Consider the following 13,071-nt stretch of genomic DNA (forward strand, 5'->3'; position numbering starts at 1 on the left):
TAATTGTCTTTAGGTTTTTGTTTCGATCTCAGCTTGAGTATTTTTTTTTAATACAAGACATGAACTGTTTGGAAAAACATGATATTCGCATGAACTTGTCCCAGTTTCTTTCCGTTTTTTACTTAATTTTTTTTTATGAATTTAACGTAACGTTTAATATCGGGCAACGCCGAGTTCATATTCTAGTATATATATATATATATATATATATATATATATATATATATATATATATATATATATATATCCACCTAAAAATGAATATGTATGCCATTGTGGTTTCAGACCACGCAGCAAAGCAGGGTTATCTGTTCACTCGAGAAGGCATCTTTGACCGACGAGCATATGAAAGGTCACCATCTGCGGAGGAGTGTGCCGGACGTCTACAGGATTGCAATTATTCATGTGATGTCACAGAGCTTAGGAGCTGCTGAAGATTGCATACTGAAACCTCATTCATCGTCTTCGATGAGAGAATTCTCCATATATATATATATATATATATATATATATATATATATTAAATGACAGCTTTTTTATATAACTGCTACATAATCGGGTCTACGTGTTCTTGCTCTAATGTATGTGGGGGGGCTAATTGACTTTATGTGATCGTCTCGTGTATATATCGTTTCTCAGGCTCACCCGCGTACATCTTCCCCATATCATTATATACATGCCTTATATACAGTTTATATACATTTGTACAGTCGGGTGTGTATACACGCAGTTGAGCTCCTTTAAGGACCCTTAAGTTGTCCATCTGTTTACTGTTGTCCTTAACTGTGCGTGTGTGTGCGTGTGCGCGCGCGCATATATATACGCGTTACCATACCTTTTTTTGCCATATAATGTCTTCGTGGATGTGTTATCTTTTTTTCTGTAACTGGTCGATTATCTACAAAGAGTATTTTCGATTATCTATAAAAGACGAAAACATGATTCCGATTTTCTAGCAAGGATCTCTTTATTTCGTCTTCGAGTGTACCCGGTGAACCTCTAGCATTTCGGACTCAAACTTACTTGCTTTGCCGTCGACACATTTTTCCTCTGAATCTCCTAGTCTCGAAACTAATTCAAGCTCGACTGTCTACCAAATTTTTACTCCAATACTGTTTACTCTCTCTAAAAAATCTCTATGTCCGTTTTTATTTAGATCAGGGTGTATGTGTGAGGAGTGGTAACCCCCGTTAACCGAACTGCACCCAAACGTACAGACCCACTTTCTAGCACACAAGTTCACACTCTGTTATTGGAAGTCACTGAGTTTGATATGTGTTACCAGTAACCCTTTGATTTTTCTGCACTTACCCGACATAAATAAGTTAAGTTCAAATCAGTACCGCGTTAACCGCGTTACTGAAAGTCAACCCCCCACTTTTTTTTCTAATAAAAATGTATCATACATCTTTCTTTACTACCTTCCTTATGACATTTACGGGGGAAGATTTTTAAATTTCCAGACCCCGCCAAGCAAAATAAAAAAGATTAGAAAATAACAATTATCGTATCGTTTCCATATTTGCTCAAGCTAATTTCTCTTAGTTAGAAATCTCAACTGACCACTCTCATCATAATCCTCGTAACCGCCCACCCCGTACTTTGACGGAAACCTGTCTGCCTTTTCCCCCATATGGAGTTACCACTGCTCCCCACCGGTTCCTGCGGCTGCCTGCATTGGCCCATAGCATCGTAGAAAACATATTTTCATGCAGGAAGGTCCTACCTTTTTGTCGGCTCTACTCAATGCTGAAGAAAAAAATCTCCAAAACATAAACACAGAGGCTTTCACCGCCTCTTGACCTCTTGACTTTAGGAAAACTCTTTTGTCCACCGGATTTCTCTGACTCTCCTCCTGGGTGTTTAAGCTAAATCCTCATTTCTTCGTCACAAACTCACATTACTTCAAATCAAACATATTTAGAAGAGCAAAACAGGAAATCCCCTACACACAAAATCTACAAAAGTCAGCACTCTAATACACAAGATATCTTCTACTGTATTAATTCACTCGAATTACAAAGATCAGAAAACAACAGCATTCGGTACAGATCCAGAAAAAATACCACATCCTTAACTAACCCTAACCCCACTAGGCGCCCGGTAGATTGGCGCCAATTAATTCCCTAACCATCAGGTGTGGAACGTGTGTGATTCTCCACACACCCTCACTGAGACACTACAAAATCATGACAAGCCATCCATGTATACTCACAAAAATACTAAACAGGTAACTTTATACAATCATTTCCGTTCGTGAACAATCTAATGCGTTACGTATTTCGGCCTTCATCCATTCTACCACTTCTTGACCTTTCGTGATCGCGTTTTATGGCTTGATTTGCAATAATCGCTAAACCGCTAATCGTGTCTGGAGCATTTTCTGTCCTCCAAAATTTGCGCCATTTTGCAATTCGCCGAAGCGCACCAGAGCGACTCCGCTCTGGTGTTTCGCTATGCAGGGCAACTTCTGACCCAAAGTTAAGATAATAATCTGCGAAAACAATATAGCGACGAGAACAAAACTTTCCCAAATGCGGGGAGCACGAAATCCCCCATATACCATGCGAAAAACAAATCCGAAAACTTAAATGAAACTAAAAATAAAAATAAAAATGCGAATCACTTCGAAACCATAAAATGAACTGCCGACGGTAACAAACTTCCAATTAACCTCTTACCCCTAACTCGCTGCCCCTCGAAGTTCTGTTTTTTTATCTCTATCAAGTAATAATTTTTTAATACCTACATTTGTCTATGATTTTCTGTTTTGTTAAGTCAACAATATGAAAGCCTCCCCTTCCCAAAAAGAAAAACAAAAGTTACAAACAATATTACGTACATAACATTTTTCGAATACAAATTACATTAATAAAACATAAAATACAATTATAATTACAAATATGAAGAATAAATACAATTATGAAGAATCGATCTTCAACCACAGCCCAACACAACCATTGTCATAGCAATTAACACTAAATTGTAGCCTGCAAAACGAAATAGAAATTAACTTTTCAAAAGTCGCTTATAAAAGTGGTTCAACTGGTAAAATAATGACATCATTTGTTTAAAAAAAACAGTTAAACACGCGTAATTCGCCTTATTGTTCAGTCAATATAATTTATTTTTTTGCTGAACCCTAACAAATTTTTAACAAAAATTATAAACTTAGATATTGGGCATGAATAACCTCTCTTTCAGATAAAATAAAGTTTACCACAAGTAAGTTTGCCGAAAGGGGTCAACGGCCGCCATCTTTAAAACTTGCCGTCGATTCTTGTCTCCCCTCTCTGAACTCAATTACTTTAAATTCATCTTCAAGAAGAAGAAATGTAGCAATGTGAAATCTGATAAAACCAACTGTTTTCATAAAGTTAAATATAATTATAATTTCTCATGCTTTATTTTTGTCTTTTTAATGTATTACTGCAGGGGCTTAATATTCTGTGATATTCTAATTTCAGGTTGGCCAACGTGAATTACCGATAATTATGGATGCTGACAAGTGTGCTATTTTCAGCAATGAAAAGCAATCCAGTAATGAAGAAACATTCATCGTCAGCTAGAAGGGAATCGATTCCATTAACAGAGCTTCTGAACAACGTGAAGAGAAAATCACAATTCAGATTGCTCAACGTCCTCACAAGAAATGCAGACAGCGTTGAATCAACCCCAAACATATAGAAATTAAGCATAAAAACAGGTTCACCCATGATGAAATGCCATCCCGTGAAATCCGCTTTGTGGGTGTTTAACATTAAGGAACATTGTTTTTTTGTGGTTCCGGAGTAAATTTGCTAGAAAGAAAAGAGTCATGAATGTCTCTCATGTAGAAACTATTGAGTTTAAGGACAGAGTGTTAAAAGTTTGTTAGAAAGTCCAAAAAAAATGATGGCTGGGCATCGATTGTTCAAGGTAGAAGAGGTTATGTAGTTGACCTTATTTCACAGGAAGCACGTTATCACAGGACATGTTTTGCAAACGTTGATTCCTAACGCATTCTCTTCTGATGATTCTCCTAAGAAACAAAACCTTCGTAGATCAGAACATGCAAGGAGAAAATAGGCATTTATGTAAGTTGCTAATTATTTGCAGCAAAATGACGATGGACAACTCAACATTCGATCAGCTACTTTTGTACAAAGCAATGATGATGGTCAAATAACAGCTTAGTTCTAGTTCCCTGAGATCATTTGTCTTGCGGCTTGGTAGGCTCCATGTGCTTGCTGGGGTCCATTGGTGATTTCATGACAGGTCCTGGATTGCAAAAACATTATGTATACTTAAAACGCAGTTAAGCACATACTAAGTGACAAAGCAATTGCAAGAGCCATTCGTGCTCACTTCTTAGTTAATGCTGCACTAAATGCTATTTTTTAGTGGAAGCCTGTGATTTGTCTATTTAACGTGTCCTTGAGGATTATCAACCCAACACTGATGCAGAAGAGTCATTTCTTCTAAAATGAAGACCTGGAGGGAGCTCACAGGCTATTGAAAGGTCTCCTTGAGGGGACTGAGACATTGGATAATGTTCTGTCATTAGAGTCTGTGAGCTGGATTGCCTAGAGAATCAACCACGTTAAGGATGCGATGGTTGACTAGCGAATAGAAAAATTGTGGATTCAATACCTTGATATGATGAAGATCCTGCAATTGTTTATCAAGGCAGAGCGCATCGGGAACTGAGAATTGCATCTTGACGCTGTAAGGAAAATGCTACTAATATTCGCTGCAGCATGATACATCCTATATGTACTTGCAGCAAATGGAGGAGCTGTTGAAGAGCCTTCCTGGAGTGTACCATAAATTTTCTGAAGGATTCCATGTGATTAGACGGAGTGATTGTTACTGGGCTGGCTTGTCGATGGATCTGGCTATTGAGCAGTTGCTAATGAGAAGCATGAACACTGGAGAATATTACTGGAGATCTTACTCATGACAAAGAAATGGATAAAATTCAACGATTACTTTGGGCGTGTGCTGAAATCAAATTAACAATGCAAGAACTAGCAGGCATTCGTTATGACACTAGTGACCAGCACTAGAAGGCTACTTCAGCAAGAAGAGTGAAATGTGAAGGATTTATGAAAGCTCCTTGCGTTTCTCAACCATATGACATTTTCACGGAATATCCATCCGTTCACAGCATTTCAAATGGAGTAACTGGAGACAAAAATGTAAATGTGAACAGAGCAAACTCCATACGAGAGTCAATAATAGCTTCAATGGTTGGAGACAATGTCCACGAGTACACTTTAAAAAGGGATCAGGAAATTACATTTGGGTCAAAAGTTTCGCACAACATGATGAAACAGTTGATACTGATCCACAACTCCTATTCCAGAGAAACTGCGTGCTATGTACTAATGAACTCTCAACTCAACAACAGTTAGAACATTTCCAGTATGAGCTTTACGGTTACCCACCTGCACGAGAGGCAAAAATACCAGCTTTGGCAGATACAATATGGATACTGACTATCCCTGTACAATAAAGCCCAGAGTATCTCTTAGATGGTGGAGCACTACTTCAACGCCTCCCATGACAAAAATGTCACACATTTGATGAGATCTGTGCCCAATACCGCAGATATGTCACAACTTGATATGGAAAAGCATTGTCTTTGATGGGTATGGAAGTGTTCCATCCATTAGAGATGCAATTCACCGAGGCTCCGTTGGTGTTAATGTGTAAATGACCCCCTTTTAATATTGTTCAAATCAAAATATGTTTTCCTTGCTTATCGATAAAACAAGCAAGTGTTCATCAACTTGCTGGGAAAGAGTTTGGAGGAAGCATGTTGTAAAGTAGTCCATGCATCTGGAGACGCTGACGTATTGATTATGAAAACTGCTCTAGAACTGGCACAGACAGTATTAATAGCCGATGACACTGACCTATTGGTCCTTCTATGTTATGCCAATAAATATGATGGTTACAAAATCTTCACACCACAATCAAAAGCTAGTGCAAAAAGTGTGAAAGTCTGAAACATCAAAGAGATGAAGAAATCTTTGGGAGATTTGGTCTGTTCCAACATTCTTTTCATCCATGCATTACTGGGTTGTGATTCTACATCCAGTGTTCATAGAATTGGGAAGGCAGCGTCCCTTCGAAAACTTCCTCACACTGCCAGAAGTGTTTGGTAAGGATAGTAGAGCAGAAGAGGTTATAGAAGATGGGGGTGGCTTTAGTATATATGTACAAAGTTAATGATGGAGAAAATATCAATATCCGACTGAGGCGCTTTAAGGAAAAGGTTGCAAGAAGCTCAAAGTATGTTGAGGCCAAATCATTGCCACCAAGAGGAGCGGCTACGAAATTCCACAGCATTTGAGTTTACTTCTAAATTCAGGAATGGAAAGGTAGAAAGGTAGAAACCAGCTTGAACCTGACGACCGGTGATGGAAACTTCCAGATGGTAAATTACAACCAATAAAGACTGACTTACCACCTGGTCCTGCAAATCTGTTGGCTATAATTAGGTTTAACTGTACTTCAGGGTGCAAGATGCAGTTGCAGGAAACATGGCATTCATTGTTCAAACTTGTGTGGTAATTGCAAAGGCCTCTACTACACGAACTCGCCACAGTAAGATATTGTTGATGATGACGTTACCTTTGACTAGTTCTTGACAATTTTTTTTTTGATCCGTTAATGAAAGTTCTGTTGTGATTATGCAAGAGCTTGGTCCTATCATTCAACGAACTGATCATTCCTTTATTGTAAATTGTACTTATTTTGTACCTATTTTTAATGAAATGTCAGGAATTAATGGGAAAATTTTTGCCTTCCGAAAAGGCTACTTAGTCTGTTTTGTACCTTTTATTTTCATATTTGTATAAGAAATAAAAGAAAGCATGAAAACAATGGAAGAGGCTAGTCATTTTCCGGTGTTAGTTTATTATTAAGCATATAACGATTTATCATTACAATTTAATACACCAAGAAAATGTCAAACTGGCTTGGGTGGGCCCTCCGTGGGTTTTTATGCTAAAAAAATTTTTTTCTTCTAATCTTATAAATGTTTTTGCCAGGAAAAACATTTATTTTTGTCAGTAATTGTCATGAATAATGGACATACTTGTTAGGAAATGTCAGGAATTTTATATCTCGAAATTTTAATATTATAAAGGTTGATTTTAAAGATGGCGACCATTGACCCCTTTCGGCAAGGTGATTTATGATCAACTTTTTTTATCTGAAAGAGGTTATCATGCCCAATATGCAAGTTAAAAATCTTTGTTAGCAATGTGTTTGAAGTTCAGCCATATTAAGCAAGTTTTTTTCTTTTTCTTTTTCTTTCATTTTTTCTCCCCTCCTTCCCTGCGTGCAACTGTATTGAACAGACCAAAAGAAATTCGCTCTTTCTCTCTGAACAGATCAAAACAATCCATGCATTAAAAATTGCTTCTCTCTTTATTTATTTATTTATTTATTTATTTATTTATTTTGTCCTATGCGTTATTTTACGGCAAATCTAACTCTTTTTCTTTTCTTTTTCTTCTATAAACTAGAAATCATATAGTTTTTATTTCTGACCTATTTTCTTTCGCTGTCCCAACACTCCAAACGCATTTAAACACAAAGTTTAGGTTTTATCCTATATTCTTTTACCCCATGCGCTGCTGTAACACTAAAGAAAGGCCACATCAGACCTGTAGGGTTGATGTGACGTTTATTTTGGTTAAAAGTAATTTTTTGTTCCCGGACGATTATCGAGTTGAGGCAATAAAAACTTATTATTCATTTTTATTTGTGAATAAATTCTGAGCTAAGTCTGTTGTTGAAATGGCGGCGGCAAGAGTGCCTTTGTAGCGAAAAAGAATGCATAAAATATTTTAGCCAAAATACACAGGCGTTTGATCTCCAATGGCCGAAATCATAGTGTACAGGAGCCGGAGGGGTGGGGATTTCACACCCGCAATTGGCAAAACTATGAGCCAAAGTCGACCTGTGAATTAGACAAGTTGAAAAGTCGGGTTGTTTTTTATCTAAGAGAAACACACTCAGTGACTCGGCATTGTGTTTAGAACAAAGAAGAGAAAAAAAAATGAATTGTCCGAAATTTCAAAACAATAAAATAACGTATCGAGAATTGTCATTTGGTGAATCAGGTCGAACGAAAAAAGGGAAGTTATGAAATGTTTTTGCTCGGATAGGAAAATGTGTTGTCCGATAAGTTCAAAGCGACAAATGCATTCTTGGTCTTTTGGCGTAAACAAAATGTCTGATATAATAAAATGGCCGACAACCAGAACTTAATTCAAAGATAAACTAAAATTCCTTTGAATTATCAAAGCGAAAAGTGAGATCAATAGATAATTTTAAAACAAATAAAATCGCGTGATTTGCTTTAAGTCAGTAGAAAAATAATTTTCCTGGATATGGGGAAATTCCATTAGTAAGCCAGGGAGGAGTTAATTAATACAACGTGTAAGTTGGGCGTTAATTAAGGGAGGAGTCAATCCAATTTTGGAAATGGACCAATGAAAAAGGGCCCTGTCGAAGTATAATCAATCAATGAAAAAAGGCCCCGTCGAATTATAATCAAGCAATTTGATTGGTCGATGACGAACATGGGTGTCGTCATCATTCCATAATTGTATTATAAAAGAAATGGAAAATCAGAGATTAAGTAGTGGTAAAGAGAAGAGAAGAAAAGAACAGAGTCAAAGAGAGATAAGTCTCGGCAGAATCACCTCTCTCTCTCCCCCTCGCTTGTTGCCTGATAACTCAACGCTTATAACGTGTCGATCACTTAACAAGAATTACGCAAAGTCCGCAATACCGACCAGGTATTTCAACAACAGAAGCTCAGTTGTAGAACTAACTGCTTGCTTGAATTAATTGTCAACTATATGTATATGCTGTAAATACTTTTTTTATGAATTTCCGAAAATATATATTATATTAACCAACCTCCGGAGTTTTGTTGCTGATGATCCCTATATATGTACATTCTTTATTTGCCATTTGTGACACCGTATCCGTCAACGAACACCCAGGATAACTAGACGATCCACGGAGGACAGGCCTTGAGGACCGAGCATCCGAGAAGAATCCCCAATTCCTTAACGAAGAACTCACTGGGTGACGCGACGTACTAACGGTTGGCAGACCTGGTTGCCCAGTCGACATATCATAACTGTACCGACCAGGGTGCAGATCATAACTGGGCAGCGATCAGGGGTCAAGGGCGTGTAAGGCACACGTCCAAAGGTCACACTGCATGCGCCCATATGTTGACGTTTCCCTGAAGATAACATTTTCTTATTTTCTTACTTTCAACAGAATTTTAAGCGCCATTTATTTATGTGTCTTTAAAAAAACACATCCTTTGTTTCGCTCGTAAAACAGACAATATCTGCCTGCATGTTCGCGTATATATATATATATATATATATATATATATATATATATATATATATATATATATATTGGCTAAATACAAACCAATCAAAATGATGATTTAAAAAATACAAAATGAAAATAAAGGTTAGTTAACCAGGTTTCGTTCCTCGCTCAACAGAGCTAAATCGAGAAAAATACGATTAAAAAAAGTCATGAATATGGCGGTGGAGAAAAAAAAAGCGAAAAATAAACGGGGGACGTGTTTTTGTTTTTTTGTAAGGTGTTTATTCTGGAATAATAGAGCATTATGGTCTAAGCCAATGAGGATAGATATAATGTTAGTAGGAAGAAATTATTATTTTTGAATTGGAAAGTGGAAAGGTAATTGTATGCCTATGCGTGTATGATCCAGTTAATAAGGGTGTCAGGGCAATATGGTTATAATATGTACATATCTTCCCGTTCCTAACTGGAAGCGGTGGGATGACTTAAATTTAGAGGGAAAATAGGAACTTCTTCCTCTAAAGATATTGGTGACCATGATGATGTTTCTCCTAGGATGTAATTTAGGATTTTATTATAACAAATAAATGTGTCTAAATCTTCATAAGATGGTGACTAATACTTTAGACATAATAAATTTCTATGTAGCATTTGTTATTGCAAACCTACGGTAATTTTATCCAGATGGGTAATTTCTGCAATCAAAATATTATATATATATATATATTGTGTGTGTGTGTCTAAACTATGTGTGTATGTACGGTTATTGGTTCTTTTCTTTCATTCTTACAACATTACTAATGACGTTTTTTTCACTTTCCATTATTGTGCGTTTGCATACATACGCGTTAAGAGTTCACCACACCTTTTTCTTATCTTGTGTCTACAGGGATGCGGTTTTTCCTATCTTGTCACTGGTCAATAACCTGTAAAGAAGATTCAAGAAAGAAAACGCGACACCGAGTTTCAGGCAAGGATCCCTTTAGTATGCCTTAATTAACCAGATGATCCCCCTCAATTGTCGACTCAAGCTTTTTTGCGTTTCCGTCAAAGCATCTTTCCTCTGACCCTTTTTTTTTTCAATTTTCACCCCAAACAAGGCACAGTGCCACTTTGAAGCAGGGGGCTACTATTAGGGAATTAATTAGCGGGGTCTTTATGAAGGGAGAAGAGTAGAAAGATGTTTGTTAACATTACACTTGAACTTCTGCATATCATTGCAGTTGGGAAAGCAGAATCCCGGAAGGGAGTTACAAAGACCCGCAGTTCTGAGGAAGAAACTATTGGAGTAAAAGGCTTTCTTGCACCTAGGGATCTCCACTGTAAAGGGATGAGACTTAGTAGCTTGTCGGGTTTGTCGGGGGTAGTTACGTCGGGGAGGTACAAGTGTTTGCAGTTCGTCAGAGCATTCACCATTAAAGTATTTGTAGAACAGGCAGAGGGATGCAACATCTCGTCGATGGGACAGAGGTTGAAGCCTAGATGACAGTTCAGGACCTATCAGGTTGGCGACTCTTTTTTTAACCCTGTCCAGGAGCGAGAGACAAGCAGCAGATGCACCAGCCCAGATGTGACAACAGTACTCCATACATGGGCGAATGGTTGCCTTATAGAGGTATAGGATACTGGCAGGCGTAAGTAGTTTTCTAGCACGGTAGAGGGAGCCAACCTTCCTTGCAGCAGCCTTGGCAATGCTCTCAATGTATCTATTCCAGTTCATATTCCCTGTAAACGTTAGGCCGAGGAGTTTAAAAGAAGTACTTTCAGGCAATGTGTTCTTGGCCATTGCTATTGGTGGTAGAGAAGGTTTCTTGTAGTTATTGAAGGAAACAAGCTTAGTCTTAGCAGCATTGAATGAGACCAACCATTTTTGTCCCCATTCCACTACTGCCATTTTCTTGGATATGTGTTCATTTGTTTTCCCCTCATATCTGTTATAGAGAGTGGTGTCATCGGCAAATATACACATCTCCGAAACAATATTATCAGGGAGGTCGTTTATGAATATCAGGAACAATAGAGGTCCAAGGATAGACCCCTGAGGTACTCCCGCATTTATGTCATATTGTTTGGATGTACGTCCGTCGAGGACAACTTTGATTTTTCTATTACTAAAGAAGGATTTAATTACGTTATGAATTCTTCCAGTGATTCCATATGATCTAATTTTCCTTAGAAGACCATCGTGCCATACCCTGTCAAAAGCCTTAGATATATCAAGGGCCACCGCTCTACCCTCCCCTGTTTTATCCAATGAACGGTATATACGTTCCAAAACTACAGTTAAGATATCTGCTGTTGAACGGGCTTGCCTGAATCCATATTGTTTGTCAGTCAGGAGTTTAGCAGCTGTTAGGTGCTGGACTAGGACTTGATTAACTAAGGACTCAAATATTTTGGCGAAAAGTGGGAGGAGGCTAATGGGGCGATAATTTAGTTGGTCAGTTCTTTCACCAGAATTCTTGAAGACTGGTACCACAGAGGCGGTTTTCCAGCAGTCGGGCAAACAAGATTCGTTAAGGCATTTATTGTAAAGTTTGGACAGAACTGGAGCAACCTCGGCAGAGCATTTTTTTAATAGCACAGCCGGGATGAGATCTGGTCCACATGCTTTTGAGGTGTCTAGGTTTTTTATAATAGCATGTACCTGAGAAGGGGTGATTTTCAAATCGTCAAGTGTGGCGTCTGTTCGCAGAGGAAAATCAGGGAGTGAGTGGTGTACCGAGTTCAGTGTGGAGTTTGAGGCAAACCGACTGGCAAGCAGATTAGCCTTGTCAGTTGCCGTGCAATCAACCTCATGATTGTTTGTTAGTGGGGGAATAATTGACTGTCCATTATTAACTTATTAACTACGCTGTTGTAGATTTTCCAAAAATCCCGGGTTCCTAATTTCTGTACTTCGATGCGCTTTCTGGTGGTTTCAGAGTAATCTGACTTAGCTGTGTCTATCACTCTCTTACAATTATTTCTAGCTTCTATAAACTTCTGTTTATTTGAGCTGGACTTATGTCGGTTGAATCTGCGGAACGCATGCTGCCTTTGACAAATGGCAGCTGCACAAGCAGAAGTAAACCATTGGGGGGAGTGGGGCTTGCTATAGTATTGTCTTGGTCTCGAAACTAATTCAAGTTCGACTGTTTACCAAATTTCGACTCTCATACTGTCTACTCTCTCTAATAAAATCCCTATGTGCGTTTTTTTTAGATCAGGGTGTGTGGCGGGAAGTGGTTACCCCCGTTTACAGAACTGCACCCAAAAGCACAGACCAAGTTTCTAGCACGCAGGTGCAAGCAGGTGCACGCAGGTGCACGCACTGTCATTGGAAGTCACTGAGTTTGATCTGTGCCACCGGTAACACCTTGATTTTTCTGCATCTACCCAACACAAGTAAGTTAGATTCATGTCAGTACCGCGTTAACCTCTTTACGTACACAAAAGAGTTGTATATAACTTTATCATATCATCAGAACAACATTTGCTAGGAATTCAATGACTAAACTCTGCTTTTTTACTGGCTTCCATGACAGGGGTTGTTTCTTAGGGTCTCAAACCATCAATATCTGCAACAGAGATATGAAAGTTTCAGTTCATGAATATATATATTCAGTCATTATAACAAGGCAATTTGCAATCCCCTCTGATCCATTCGGGTGGAATAAAAATTGGAGATATTACTTTTAAAACACCTTAGTATTTATTTCAACGATGCTC

This window comes from Euprymna scolopes, chromosome 8, assembly GCF_053919585.1.
Source record: "Euprymna scolopes isolate OS-2025 chromosome 8, ASM5391958v1, whole genome shotgun sequence".
In the NCBI taxonomy this organism is placed as follows: domain Eukaryota; kingdom Metazoa; phylum Mollusca; class Cephalopoda; order Sepiida; family Sepiolidae; genus Euprymna; species Euprymna scolopes.